This window comes from Tauraco erythrolophus, chromosome 2 (genome assembly GCF_009769465.1).
Source record: "Tauraco erythrolophus isolate bTauEry1 chromosome 2, bTauEry1.pri, whole genome shotgun sequence".
In the NCBI taxonomy this organism is placed as follows: Eukaryota; Metazoa; Chordata; class Aves; order Musophagiformes; family Musophagidae; genus Tauraco; species Tauraco erythrolophus.
The window spans coordinates 85,871,095-85,886,367 of record NC_141466.1 but is presented as its reverse complement, the minus strand read 5'-3'; the positions used below and the strand labels follow the sequence as shown (position 1 = coordinate 85,886,367).

Sequence of the window (15,273 nt, the reverse complement as noted above, 5' to 3'; positions counted from 1 at the left end):
ACTCAGTTTCAGCTGGCACGTTATGTGATGCCCAGTGAAATGGATGTTGGCTAATCATACCTCTGTTTGGCTTAACCTTATTTGGGTCTCCTTTAGCCTCTATATGGTAGAGCATCAGCCAGTCAGAAGCACTCTTCTTCATAATAGTGGATTCCCTTTTTCAGGTTGTATGGGGAGAGGCTGAGAGAGCTGAGGCTGTTTATACTGAAGAGGAGAACGCTTAGGGGTACATCTGTACCAGTGTGTACAGATACCTGATCGGGAGAGGAAAGAAGAAGCCAGGCTCTTCTCAGCTGTGCCCGGTGGCAAAGCAGTGTGCACAGTGAAATGCAAGAAATTCCATTTAAACAGAAGAAACGCTTTTTTCCGCTGTGAGGGTGATCAAACGGAGCAGCAGGTTGCTAGAGCGGCTGTAGAGCCTCTGTCCTTGGGAAGATACTTGAAACCTGACTGCTGGTCACCCAGCCTGCTGTGGGTGACCCAGCACTGAGCAGAGGGCTGGACCAGGTGATCACCAGAGGCACCTGCCAACCTCAACCCTCCTGTGGGAAAAGAAAAATAAGAATACTGCCTGGAGTGGAGGAGATACTAGTGGGAAAAAAAATATTTTAACAGACTGCAAAAATTGGCTTGTTTTGTAAGTCCTGCTTGTCGCATCTCTGAGGCTCGTATTTTGTCAGGCTGTTGTATAAATCAAAAACCTGCAGCTCTCGAGTTACAATCCTCACCCCTATTTTAACTTGTAACCATGCTTCTTCATCTGTATTCCCTACATGTTCTTGTTGCTCCTGCCCACTTTCCTCCTGCCTGTACTGTCCTGGAGACCTCGGTGTGCAGAGGTGGATCCCTTTGGTGCTGAGGGAGAGGAGAAGGGAGAAGGAACAGCTGCTGAGAGAGTGGGCCAACCCTGGCAGGAGTGCAGAGGGCTAGGCTTGCCTCAGTTGCTGCTCTCTGCCAGGTATTCAGCAGTTGCAGGCACCCTGTTGATGGGCTATCCACTGCAAGGACTGCATTCGAAAGATAAGAGCCACGTGCCTCTTGGGAGATGCCAGTTTGACCATTTGTGCCCTGTATCTAGTCACAAATTGAAGCCAGATGGAGTTCTGCTCATCTGAAGTGACCTTCTGTATGAACTAGATGCTAGACCATGCCTGAATTGTAGGTTAGAGCTATGTGTTTTTTTGAAGAGTATCCAGTCTTACTGTTTAAAAAAAAAAAAAAAAAATGCAGTGGGGCAAAGCATAAACCAGCCATTGTTACTGTTCAAATGCCAGTGACCCACTCTGCTCAAAACTTATGCTGTTTTTGCACTCTGGCTAATTAGTTTCAGATTCTAGCAAGTTGCCGCCTTGTGTTTGCTAGATGGGAGTTCTTCCTTATCCGATGTCTCTGTTTCACGCAAGTATTTGTCATCTATATTCATACCATTATGTGTTTGTTGTAAATAATAATTGGTGTGTATACAAAGCTTCAAAACATATATGAACTGATGTTCTTACATACCGTCCACCTTCTGGCAGTTCGGGAACTCTGAGCCAGATTTTGCATCTGGATCACTGCTTGTGATACGCACAAATGGGTGGACATATTTGCCATTAATTTATGTAATCTTGTTTTAAAAGCCATTTGTACTTTTGGCTTTTGCAACATCCTGTAACAACGAGTCCCACAGTTTGATTAGATGGAAAAGGAACTTCCTTTTGTTTAAAACCTACTGCCTGGTGATTTCAGTGTCTTCTAGACTCTCTGTATTGTGAAAACTCATTTCCCAGTAGTTCTACTTTTCATGGTTTTAAAAGTCTGTCGTTTGCTTCCATACATTTTTCAGCTGACATTCTTTCCCTCCTCAACTGAAGAATTGTAGTCTTTTTTAGTATTTCTTCAGATGAATCATGTTCCACGTTTTCTAGTCATTCCTGCTGCCTATCTGTGCAGCTTTTCTGGTTCTGCTAATCTCTCTTTTAAGGCAACCATAATTGCAGTAAGGCAACCATAATTGCAGTATTTGACGTACAAGCACATAATGAATTTGTATGCTGGCATAGTGATGTGTTCTGTGTCTAGTGATTTATGACACTTTAGTTGCCTCTGCTGTGCTGAGACGATGTTCTTAGAGTGGCCACTATTTAATACATTTTTTTTCTAAAGTGATACTGTGTATAAGGACGTGCTTTTTTTTTTTCCCCCAGAGGATATTCCTTTGCACTTACTCTTTCGTGAATTTCACCTGCTGCCATTTTGTTGTCAAGGTACTTGATATCATTTTACCCTTCTGTGCACCTTCTGCAGTCAGGGCTAGGATGGATTATGCAACATATTTTGGTATTGCATGTAAACACTGTCACTCTGCTGCTCACCCCCTTTTCGCAGGTCACGTATGAAAAGTACAGATCCGGTGGGGATCCTGCTGGTAACTCCTCATTTTTCACTCAAAGGAGGTTAGTTTGCTGTAGTGAAATTCCTGTTTCAATCAGCTATTTTGTTGCTCTTTGCTTTGCCTGTTCCAGTACTTTAGAATGCCTTGGAAGTAAGATTTATTCTTAAAATGCTTTATACTTAAAAATTTCTAAATTTTGCATTAAAATTAATACCTTGGGTAAATTTTTATTCAGTCTCCATTGTAGCTCAGAGAAAATGACATGTAGTGACTCCCCAAGGCCTCCTAACACCTGGCACAGACTCAAAAACAACACAGGAGTTCCTAGTCTGAAGTCCTGACTTTGTCATTTTCCTTAGTGAAAACAGAAAACAGGAGTGATCTCTCTCAGGAGCCAAAGGCCATGCCAAAATTATATTGTAATCTATATAGGCAATAAGAAACATATATTATGTTTACCTATTTAGTCCTATAAGTTTATAAAGAGCCTTGTAAATGTGGAAAATAATACTCCTGCAGGACAAGAAATGTAGATGAAGATACTGTCAACTAGCTTTATTTTAAGTTTGGTCTTCTCATGTTAGCAACACGAATGTTGTAGAGGTGTTGTTTCTGACTTTCACTGTGCCTTTTACTCTTTGTACACTTACATCCTCCTACTTTGAAGGGGTGTGCCCATTGAAAGACAAAGCTAGTTAACAAATGATCCTTCCTCACCATTGAGGCTTCAGCTTCTACAGTTCAACTAGTAATAGCTCTACAGTAAAACCCTGGAGAAAAATTGCCTTTGAATAGGTGAAAATTCTGAAATACCTTCCCCCCACCACCATGTTTGGGTACAGCTTTCTAGAGGGAGCGATGGACTTTTTCAGGGGCTCAGTGCAGAACAGAATTTGCCAGTGATGGGAAGATGGAGTCCCTGTAAGATTCCTTCCTTTTGAAAAATCTCTCATACTTTTCTTCATCATCTGTCCTTTGTTTGCAAGGAAGGGTTATCTTGGCTTGAGAACCTTTAAGTAAGGTTGCCTTTACAGAGGAAGTAAATTCTTTTCTGGAGTAACTTTCAGTCAGCGTGTTGGTAGCTGTGTGGCATTGCTTGTATTGATCCTGGGAATAAAGAATATTACAGTCTTTTTACTGGCACTTTAGGGTTTGTGTGTGTGCGCCAAACTGGGGGAGCAGTTGACATGCTTCAGGGCAGAGCTGCCGTTCAGAGAGATACAGACAGGCTGGAGGTAGTTTGCTTTTTTGCAAGGCCACTCCATGTGAACATTTCATCTGGGAGACAGATTATTTGAGCAGCCTCCTGCACGCAGTGGGTGAGTGAATATGAGCCAATAGTACTGTGCTGTGCATGGAGCAGTGGCTTTTTTCTTATTTTCAGTTGCAATTCAGTGTGCTGAGAGTAACCTCTGATGTCCAAGATGTTTTGTAGTGTGGTTGCCTAAGGGACCGGAGGACATGGAAAAGCAATTACAGCTGAGGCCTGATGAGGTATCTCAGTCATTAGTGCTTGCAGCTTGATTTCATGGGGTTAGTAGCAGGGCAGTAGCAATTAAAACCTGTGCTGTGGAACTTGGTCCCTTCATTACTGCAGCAAATGGTTGGCAGTGCCTCTGCCGTCCGTGGCTCCTTACCCACTTCTCCTCTTCCTCCCTCTTCTTCCCTTCAGTCTTTCTCTGGCTTGAAAATTGGTTTTCCTCCTCTATGGTTGCACATCTCAGATCAAGTGAAGACTCAGGATACAAAGTGAGTTCTGGGATCTGAAGTATCTTTAGTGTAAAGATACAGGGTCATCTACTACATGTAATAGAAGTCAGTAAATTGGTTGGCTGCCCATGGGTAATTTCCTGAAATGCCGTCTCCGATTCAGAAACCGTTATCCTCTGATAGTATGCAATAATAGATACATGTTTTAGCAGATCTGCTGTTTATTTTCAGTAGTGATGTAGAAATCTCATTTTAAAATACAGTCTATGGCCGAAAAACATACTTCTGCCAACCCTGAAATCTGAAGTGATTGCCTGATGACTTGAAGGGAAAGTTATTTCTTGTCTAGAAAGCTGGTGTTTTGCAGAATTGATTGTTGTTCCACTTGTTTCTTAGTTCTCATGGTACTCAGCATTATTTTCCCCCTGCTGGTAATGCAGATTTTTGTCAATGCTGCTCTTCCTTCTGATACCTGCTTCTCTTTCTTCGTCTTCCTTTTGTTTCACTCTGTCATGTGTCCATCAGTAATTTCCACTGCTGCTAAGATGAGGAGGAGTTCATATTCTTCAGTTGTTTCAGGGTGTTTGCAGACTGAGGCAAACAGTTTTTCATCAGCTATGTTCTAGCATATCTGTTTTTTATCTTTTTTTTGGTCACAACTTAAAGCTGGGAACAGACTTTGAAAAATTATACTTACGCTCTGCAGATCTTGCGTGTAGCTTGCATAAATACTTCCTATGGAACAGTCTTCATGGTCTGACGTGATGCCTCTGATCCAGGCTAGTGTTGCTAATCCCTGCAGTCTCTCCCTAGTGAGTACAGTAGATTGTAAAGCCCTTACTCTCCTTTGGTTTACCAGAAAATTTTCCACCAATTGCATTTTTCAAGGACATACAGAAAAACCTTTCTTCAGAAATATGAGAGAATGAGGTGTGCACGTCCTGTCTTGAAATCTGTCATTTCTGGGTGGGATGTGGAACAGGGTGCTTCCCTTTTTTAGTAAATGCAGTGCTTCTAAGAAGATTTTAGAGTACGTAAGTACTCAGCTGGTGTTAGGATTTCTAACTTCCTGTGTGAGCATTTGCGGACAGAGTTCCTGGTTCTGTGTTCTTCTGAGTGCCTTGAAAGAGGGGGGGAAAAAAAATCTCAATGACAAGTTGTTTCAGAGAGGCTTTCTTCTTGTTCCTGTCAGGTTTTGTACACTATGGCTTTTCTGCTTACGTTTTCACTCTGTATGGAGTTCAGGTTCTGCCACCTCCTGATTTTTAGAATGGGAAATTTGGAGTTTGAGATTAGCATCCTACCTCTAACCATGATACTTACTGAGTTACAGTTACAGCGATGTTGATTGACAGAAGTCTTCACAGATAGCATCGACAGGTGTCTTAGTTGTTGTTCACAGAAAGGGGCAGATCTGTGGAGAAGCCTACTTGCCTTTTAGGAGGGGTAAATATTTTGATGAATATATACAGAATATTATTTTCCTTATTGAAATAGTGGCAAGGAGGAAAGTTACCTAACTTTTTTGCCTGGACTGATTGTTTTCATAGCAGTTTTCTAATGTCCAAGTATAAATGGACTTGGAATGACCTGGATGGGTGGTTCTTAATCAATCGATAGTTGATAATGCAGCATGTTTTTTTCCCAAGGCATGAGAGTGATCTGTTTTTTCCATCATGCTGGTCTCTTGGGGCATATTTAATGGTTGTAACTGATGGGGAGAGCAGGGAAAAAGCCTATCAGAGCAGCATGAGGGAGCTCTGCTCTCTGCAGGAGGTCCTAACCTAAAGGTGATCTTTTTGCTGCCATGAGGGTAAACTTGCTGTAGAACAAGCTGAGTTAGTGTTTAAGAATATGGTGGGGCTTTTGTATCGGTTAAGTGAGGACAGGCAGTTTCCTCAGGTGTTTCTCGCTGCCTGCAGTCAGTGTTGGGTACATTCAGATCTTTCTTGTGCTCGTGTGGCCACGTACTTCTAAAACAAACACATCACGTTCCTGAGCCGCCCTCCTCCAGGAGTTCACTGAGCTGGTGCAGCCTCCTCCTTGTCCTGAAATAACGTGGCTGGCTCTGCTGGAACATACATGGAAGGGTGGGTTTTGGAGACACTTTTCTGACTCGCCTGCCAACATCAGCAGTCCTTCTTCTGGTGTTTATGGTCAATCTTTAGCTCTGTGTGGCCACAGCTGTTCCTCAAGTCTTTCCCAAAGTGTTGGTGGGAGCCTGACGCAGCTGGAACACCAGTAGGTTTGTATAACATCTGCTTATGTTTGAACTGGATATGCTGGATGATCTGGTTAAAACAAAAAAAAAAACCACCCAACCCAAATTGTTTATACCAGCTGAGAGAGCGCTCCTATTACAGTGTGATGGTGAGATTGTAAAGAAAGGCTTGGATGCAGACAGTTTGTGTGCAAGCCCATAAAAAGCAGTATGGGCAGAGTCAGCATTTCTTGGTTTCAAATTTTAGGTGACTTGAAAGTGTATTGTAGGCTGTTTGTTGCTTTTTGGCTTTAAACTCTACTCAGACTTTTGTGTAGCGTTAATATAAATTAGAGCAATGCTTTGTCTTTGAGCATTTTAGTGCAAAGTTATTTGCTTTTTTAATTTACAAATAATTTCAAAGAATTGTCTGGACTCGGATAGTAGGAGTGAATGCTATATTGTATAGTGTCAAGTTTTGAATGCTGTGAGCATGTTGAATCATGCATGTCCCCTTGCAAATATCATTAAGAACTATTTTAAAAATCATTTTCCTCAACATATTGTTTATGGCAGTAAATCGTTCTGTGGTTAAAATCTAGAGGTGCTGTGTATATGTATGTATATATCTCTCCTAGTAGTTAGCAAAACTATCGCTTAGTTTCTTATCTTCTGTAGGGAAGAAGTTCCAGGCTTCTCAGCATGTATAGTTTTGGGGGAAGAATGGTAGTGATGATGAGTGATACTCTTTAAATGGTAAATCTCTTAGCCATTCATGTTCACAGATATTGCAGTGAGGTTTTGTTTAAAGATAATTTAAAGAAAAAACAACAACCACCCATTGCCCACCCTTAATCCTTAGGGTTTTTTTTTCCTCCCCAGCCTCTCCTGGTAATAAGCAGTATAAAAAGTCTCCAGCTTTGAAGTTTGGGCTAGTGTGCATGCTTTATTTTTAAGGTAATGTAAGTTCAGTTTATCCAGTAGATCTCTCACAACTAAACAAATTCCGTGATCATATGCGATAATCTTAAAATAGGTAACTGTGCTGCTTCATGTGTCATCCATCAGCGTGCCTGGTGATGTCATGTGGTTGGCTCTAGAAAGCTGGTGTGCACAAACTGCTGTCGGAATATATTTTAAGTGATGTAGCTGAATGAGACTTAACTTCTTAACTATTTTAGTGCACTGTTGTAATTTGTTTTAATGTTGTGTTATTTTTAGTTCGTAAAGATGTTACTTCTCTGCGCTCTTTCCGAATGGTTAGTGATGAAACTAGTAAATCGATTAGTCTCATGAGAGAGCAGAACGTTCTGCCCCATCTTGGGGGGAGGGGGAAGTTTCAAAGTACTTCTTTTCTTAAATGGTATTATTCATTTCAAAGTATTTATGACATTAAATTAAAAACAGACTCTTAAAATTTGTGTTGATTGACTTACTTCTCTGTCAAATTTTTGTGCAGCGCCAAAACACTGAGTCACCAGTCTGCTTCTCTTGGAGGGAATGGGGAGTTATCCATGGAGGCCAGCCAATTTTACAAACACATTTTACATTATTCAACAGTTTTTTGAGTCTGAAGTGTATTGGTCAACTTAATTAATCATAATGTAGACAGATTTAGGCTGACACAAAGTATGCTTTAAACTCTTTTCAGCTGCAAAGTCGGGGTTGTGTTTGTTCCTAGGCTTTTAAGAGAGAATTTTCTGCCCCTGGTGACAGTGCTTTTCATCTGCCTTCTTTGGGAAACCTCAGTTGGGTGTATCTGGGGGATTTTTTTGTTAGTTTGTTCTAGGTGGTTAATTTTTTTAAGTTTGTAGTAGACTTTGGTATCAAAACTAAGAGAATGTGTTGTGTTGAATCTTAAGGGAGCTATTAGTGCTTTGAAGCGCTGACATAGCTTGGATATGTTCATATTAAATCTTTATTTATTTTTTTTTTAGAGGAACACAGGTAGTTTAGGCTTGAAGACGTTTGTATTCAGAGATGGATCAGATAAGCTTTACTTTTTTTTTAAAATATACTGTTTAAGCCAGTGTACAACTTTCTTTAGATTTGAACGGTTTTATTTTCCTAATTTATATTCCTAATCCGGAGTTTGATTAAGTTAATGGAAGCTAGGCCTTTGTAACATCGAAAGACTGCAAGGATATTTTCACTGGTTTCGGTGATTCAGTTTTAATACAGCACCTTTTGGTCAAATTGGCACAGTTTTGAGAATAGGCGTGTCCTACCTAACTTGGCTAGCAGCCTGGAAAATGCCAGTGTGTGAACTATTAGGGAAGATACAGTCTGTATTATTTCTGCTGAAGCTTGTAAGCTGATTCTGTTCTCTCTTCTCTTTACCTTTGAGACTTGCAGCTTTCCAAGCTCAGGTACAGGAGAGCAGAGAGAACCTTGTTAATGTTTAAGTATTGTTGTCTCAGTTTGGTAGTGGTGGGGGCTGCAGGACTTCATCTGGGAGTTAGGAAGTGTATTTTAGGTCTTCCTGTTATGTCTGTCTGTAACACTGGTTTCAGTCGCTCATCAGCTCGCCTTTTGAGATGCATTTCTCCAAGGCTTTCCTCAGGGCTCAATCAAAGCCTCACTGCAGGAACATGCCTTCTGTCCCTGCAGCGAGAATCTCCACCATATCCCTCAGGTTAATGGCTCTTGCTTGATAGTTTCATGGGAGCTTCTCTGTCTAATGTATTTTTTTTTTTTTATTTATTAGATGTATTCATCAAAGTATGAGCACATCCCACATGACTTAAGCAGCTGCAGTTCTGGGTTTTTTCCTGTGCCATTTGAAAGAACTGATGAATTATCCGAACTTGTATGCACATTTCTTCAGCGATTTAGGAGCTCATGAACATTTCTTAGAGCCTAATGTGCCTGCATGAATGAAAGGAGTGATATTTGGAAATTAACTTAATGTGATTTTGCTGTTGAGCAGAATTAGAATGGAACAGTAAAGGAAGAGTAAAAAATTTTATGTAGCTACAGCAAAAAACACTTGAGCTTGTTTGCCCAGTGGCTCCTTGGTTACATTCAAGATGTTTGGATCCAAACTTCATGTGGCTCTTCTGGCCCTGGAGTGCTGGGCTGAACCAGCATGAAAGTTTCTGACTTCTGATTTACATTGGTTTGTTAGGATGTGTGAAGTGAATGTTGTAAGAAGGTAAATGTCACAAAACTGAAGACAAGAGTAAAGCAGTGACTTAATTTGGAGAGAAGTTGAAGAGCCCAACTGCTAGGTGGGCAAAGCTTTCTCTAAACTTCAGTCGGAGAAATCAACATCTGATTGACAAGCTAGAAATAAGCAACATAGTAAGAGTATTAATCTGTTGTGCAAACTTTTGATGGTTTGTGATGTTGCTTGATTTTTGTATGCTTGTGAAATGCGGTTCTATCAAAGCAAGTAGAAATCTTGTATTGGCCATTGCATTGAAAGGCCTGGAAGGGGTGAGGTAGGTCAGGTTACTGTTGTTTCTGAACACCCTGGAAGCTCATGGAAGATATAAACCGTGTACATAGCCATGTGCTGATTCTATTTATAGTGTAAACAGCTATGTCAACTCTCAGTTTTTCCTCTCTCACTTCGTATCCGAGTTCATTTTTCATCTCTGTTCTCAGTTCGGTTTGTCTTCCCTTTGCCAGCTCAAGGCTCTGCCAAGCCTGCTTTGCTGTTAAAACTGCTGCTCCTACCTTCAGCCACAGGAGAGCAGTCACCCCAGTCTGGGGTGACGTGTACTTGGGCTTGCCAGAAGATGACCCAAATAGCTGGGATTTGAAGTAGTTGGGGTTTTTTGGGTTGTTTCTTTTTGTTTCATTTGTTGGTGTTGTTTTTTTTTGTTTGATCTGCAGCTAGGTGTTTTACCTTATCTGCAGGGAAAAATGCATCAGAAAATAATAGCTCATACTCCTTTGCTAATACACAAATTGAATGGCTGTAGTGGTAATGTAGTATTAGGAGGAAGGGCTTAAAGATAAAACGAGTCAAAGCTGCTGCAATGTGTCTGTCTCCTCCTTATGTTAGCTTCTGACTCGAATTTCCAGATTACTATTCTCTTAGGGACATGTGAACTACTGTGCTATTTAATTTTTAAGCCAATAAACAGTAGTTTACTTTCGTCTTGCTTATTCTCCAGTTGATGGTGATTGAAAGGCATGTTTTTCAATGAGGGAATCTTTGCAGGTGCTAGCGTTTCTCTCCAGCTTTTCTAGTTTCAGGGATGACTTCTGTGAACACTTGGATCTCTAGCCTTGCTTACTAGATCACAGAGCATATCAGTATAAAGTTTTACTCAGATGAAAGTTAGTGTTGAAATACTTGGATTAGCTGTGTCCCAAAGAGTTTATTTTAGCCCTTTCAGCTTCCTCTTTTTGGGTAAGGCTGACAGGAGTGTCTCCCCAGTTAATATTTTCTTTGCATTGCAAATTTCTGTCTCTGATTGTGAAGAGTCTGCAGGAGAAGACTACAGTCCAAGCCAGGTTGTACCACATTAGCATGTTTAAGTCAGTCGCCTTGACTATGCTCATGCAAGGTAGAACCAATACAGTGTTTTTTCCTACAGTTTGATTGTTGTTTCACACACCTGGTGAAAAAAATCTTAGTGACACGTGCTTAAACTGAAATGCATTTCCTCAGGACTGTTGTTTGTCAGGGATGAACAAATTCTTGAACTAGAAATATATCACTGATGGACCAAACAGGTCAGATTTTTTCTTTTCTTTGGTTCTTTGTTTCAGTGATGGTTTTTGATTTGTGGGTTGGTTTTGTTTTTTTCTTTGAATAATCTATCAAATGACCTATGCCAAGGATTTCCAGTCAAGTCTTTGAGAGCACCTGATAAATTTTGGTAGGAAGCCATTGGTCTTGTATTTAGACATCTTGTTTTGCTCACTGAGATTTGCAGTTCCTTCAGCAAACAGCAAAAGTGACATCTCCTTAACTGATGCAGCTTTCTTTAGTCTGAGCTAAACAAAGTTTTTTCACATTAATAAGTTAATATGACAGAACACGTCCCCTCTCCGTTTTGTATTTGTGGTTTGGGTTTCCCCCACCCCCTCAAGGAATTTTATGTTGTTATATAACTGGTATTTTCCTCTCTTTCCTAAGAATTTGCTATCATTGCTTCATTTTCTTAAGGAGCAAGACCTAAAACTTGTAGGTATCCAGCTGTGGGAGAAAGGGGAGAGGATGGAGGAAAAAAGCTTCAGTCTGTTTACCTGCAAGTTTCCCTTCTTTGTGTGTGGGAGAGGCTGTCATATCTATGCCATAGAATCTATGATATATGGGAGAGGCTGTCGTACTCCTCTGGGAAGAGGATGGAGGCAGCTCCTAACTGAACTCCCATTTTCTGCTGCACTGGTGTGCTGTGCCTCCCAGGGCTGAGTGTCTTAGCTGATGCCTCTTTACATCGTGGAAAAAAAACCCCATGGATTACTCCCTCTGATGTTACCTTCGTGCATTTAATTGCTAATTGGAATAATGGCTGACACACTGAGGATGGGGTTGCTGAGCCAAAAAATCTGTGGGTTTGATTAGTTCTTCTGTTAAGAACTTAATGTTGCTCATTTGGGCTGATGGCCTAAAGTTAATATTTCAGAGTTAAATGTTTGCAAGTAGAACATCTGTATGTGAATGAGCAATCAGCAGCTGCTTCAGTTTGTAGGGAGGGCGAATTCATGCTTTCTCAGTTACTCATGAATTCCGGAGGGTATCTTAGGACAGCCCTCATGTGCTAGGCAGCAGTGCGCAGACTAAAAGAGAATGCTGTTGGGTTAAAGAAGGTTAATACTAAAAATGTTTGCAAAGGAGTCCAGAGGGTGAATGAATCCAATGTGTGACTTAATTTTTCTGCAAAGAATATATTTAAGATTGCTAAATGCTGAAAAACTATAATGCCTGAGAAGCACAAAAGAGGAGACCTCCTTGTCAGTTACAAAAGAGCAAGTGTCTTGAGTTGAATTCCCCGATCGCTTTTATGGGAGAACTGATGGGACGAGTAGCTCTCTACTTTGGACAGCGAAAGACTTTATTGTTTGTAGTCTAAAACGCTAAGGAATGTTGGACATTCTGGTCTCAAATGCTTGGCTTTTTTGACTGCTATTAACAGTGCTTAAAAAAAAAAGCCACAAACCCCAAATTTTCTCCCTGCCTAACATACATTTGCTAGCTTATACTGTAAATGGTAAAACAACACAAAACTATGTGACTTTGTTATTTACTTAGGTCAATTTTTTGTCCTTTCCATGTGAGTAATCTTGCAGTACATGACATTTTGACATGCTCTCATTTCATGTTGTTTCACAAAGCAATACATTTCCCGTGTCCTGGAAATTGTTAAGTTTTGTGACTTAACCGTAGTTCAACTGGGGAGAGAGAACTGTCACACTAACTGGCGAAAGCAACCTATGCCCCACTGGCCGGTTTGCGGATTTGTTTGCTTTCCAGTTGGCTGCAAAAGGCTGAGTCATTCTTACTGTTATAACAAATATGTATTAGATAAGTTATCGCAGCAAAACTGTTTCTCGTCTCTTCCAGTTAATGATAGCAGAAGTTTCAGACTAAAGCCAAGAAACACGGGCTTTTTTTTAAAAAAACACAATGTCAACATTTTAGAGTCAAATGATTGCATGAAACGCTTCTGACACTGAATATGGCTCCTCCTTTTATGAAGCTGATGACAGCTGGTGTTTTCCCCAGGCTTTCCAAAAAGCGCTACTGGTCCTCTTTTTCTTTGGCAATGTTGATGTTAAAGTATCCATTTCAGTACCTTATAAGGGAAACTATAGCAATAGGATGCAAATTTATGCTTCTCTAACTGCAAATTTATCTTTTTGAGGAACAAATGGCAACCAAGCGTGCCCTTGAAAAAAAACACTGTATTGGCCAGAGAGACCTGGGAACTGTCCTAAACTTCTGACACTAGGTTTTCTTAGCTCCGCGACAGATATTTAGGTCATTTACATGCCTGAAAACCTTTTAATACCTGAATCTAACTCCTCGTGATTTTAGTGAGATTGGCGTTTCTCTAGCTACCTGGTCTCAACGTTTTCCTTATTCTGAATGAGTTTTAGTAGCTGTTTCACACAGATGTTGAGCAACAATTAATGTCAAAGTTTAACTTACATGATACTTCTCAGGAAAACCCCTTGAATTAAAACTTTCCTGTTATTAGGAATGCCAATACAGGATTTGATCTGGTTCTGCTTTCAGTGCTGCTCATGCTCCATGAGAGCTCGATAAGGGTTTATTTGGTCCATGAGCCTTTTTTCAAGAGGGCTGACTTTCAATGGAAACCAAATACCTTCCTCTTCCAGCCCAGCTTTGCTTTTGTTTTGTTCCTTTTTTTCTCTGTAAGAAAGGAAATTACAGAACCCTTATTACATTATTTGATATCTTTAACTCACTGTTTTGATTTTTGTGGGTTTATCTTCCTGCAGCAAAACTGATAAGTAATGGCTTTGCCAAACATTAGGTCACGTTACTTGATACGCGTAATATGTTTACATAATGTGAGAGTTGTAATGACAACTATGCTATGATTACAGTACAGGGATTGAGCAGGTGAAGTGCCTAATCTCAAAATTACAAGTATATTTGATATTTTTTTTGTAGTTTTGAGTACTTTTCATGCAGTGTAATGAAGTTTGGTTTAATTTTTAGGGTTTTTTATAACCACGGTGCTACAATTTGGCAAGTACTATGTTCTTATTTCTGCCTAGAAGGAGCTGCCAAAAAATTGCTTCTTCCCTTAACAGAGTATATATGGAAATAAAGATTTTTTGAAATCTTTGCTGCTATAGTGAAATCCAGTCTGCTTATATGTGATATACAAATATTTCACTGATTGAACTGCAAGTACTTTAAACTTTTACTCAGCGTTCTCAAAGCACAGTTTCTTGCAAGTAATGCAAACTGTGGAGACCTTTATTTGTTAGTATTTTAAAAAGGGAGAAAAAATGTTACAATGATTATGTAGCAAAAAAAGTACTGAAACCATTTCCTTGAAGTACTTTTAATCTGATGGGTTACGTTTTTTCACAGTAAGCAGGTTTATGTAAAATATCAAAAATATTTTTCCCAATAGAGAGGTGAAAGAGTTTGAAATCCGGAGATGTGACTTCAAATTCAAGTTTAACCCAGCTAAACCTAGACAGGAATGATTGTGTTTAAAAGTTTTGGGTTTGTTTGGGTTTTTAGATGGCAGGCATTCATTGAGGTTAGCGGTGTTTTGGACTGTTGGTAGAAACTCAGTTTTTTGATTTTCTTTTAAATTGATATTATGACTTTTTGCAGATAGGATATTGTCACTACAGACATCTGAGTACCATGGTGACAGTGAATTACTTGACCTGGAAAACTTCGTTCTGATCTCTTTCAAAAACCTGAAATGATTACTATTTCCAGCAACTGCATAAATATACGGGGATGTGCCCTACAACAAACTGGCCATGCGAACTGATAGCTAATCAATTTAATCAGGCCATCCGTGAGCAAGATGGCCAGTGTTTCACGTGCACATCCGCGTGTCCGATGACTCAGAAACCAAACCACCTTCTAGGGGTCTTTCAAGTCAGCTGAGCTAAGTGCAGCATGGGAAGTTAAATATACTACTGTAGTGGGAATCGTTTGATGTCAGAAGGTTATTGCAGATTACTGTTCGGTGTCTGTTTTCAATTTCTCACTTCTTGACTAAAAGGGATGTTTGTTATATGTGTAGGCTTGTTTCAACAAAGGTTCAAAGACCTCCTATGTACAGGACAAAACACAAGCCCAAGAATGCACTTGGAGTGATTTGAGTAAGATGGGCTAATGGTCTTGTCTAAAAAATCTCCTAAAAATAAAGTTTGACGCTGCTTTTTGAGGAGGAATTCTTTGCATCGGAAGCACAGAAGAGGGGAGGGGGGGGAATAAAAGATAAAAAGATAGGTGTCTGTGAACTTAAGTCTGGAAAATGAGTATTCTTATCACAAGGAGAAGCACATGCTACTTAGTTATACA

General features: G+C 40.1%; 1 protein-coding gene across 1 annotated transcript in view; it reads left to right on the top strand.

Moving 5' to 3' along the window:
* The window catches only part of EGLN1 (egl-9 family hypoxia inducible factor 1), a 34,641-nt gene that overhangs the window by 11,828 nt on the left and 7,540 nt on the right, over positions 1-15,273 (top strand). The window lies entirely within an intron of this gene.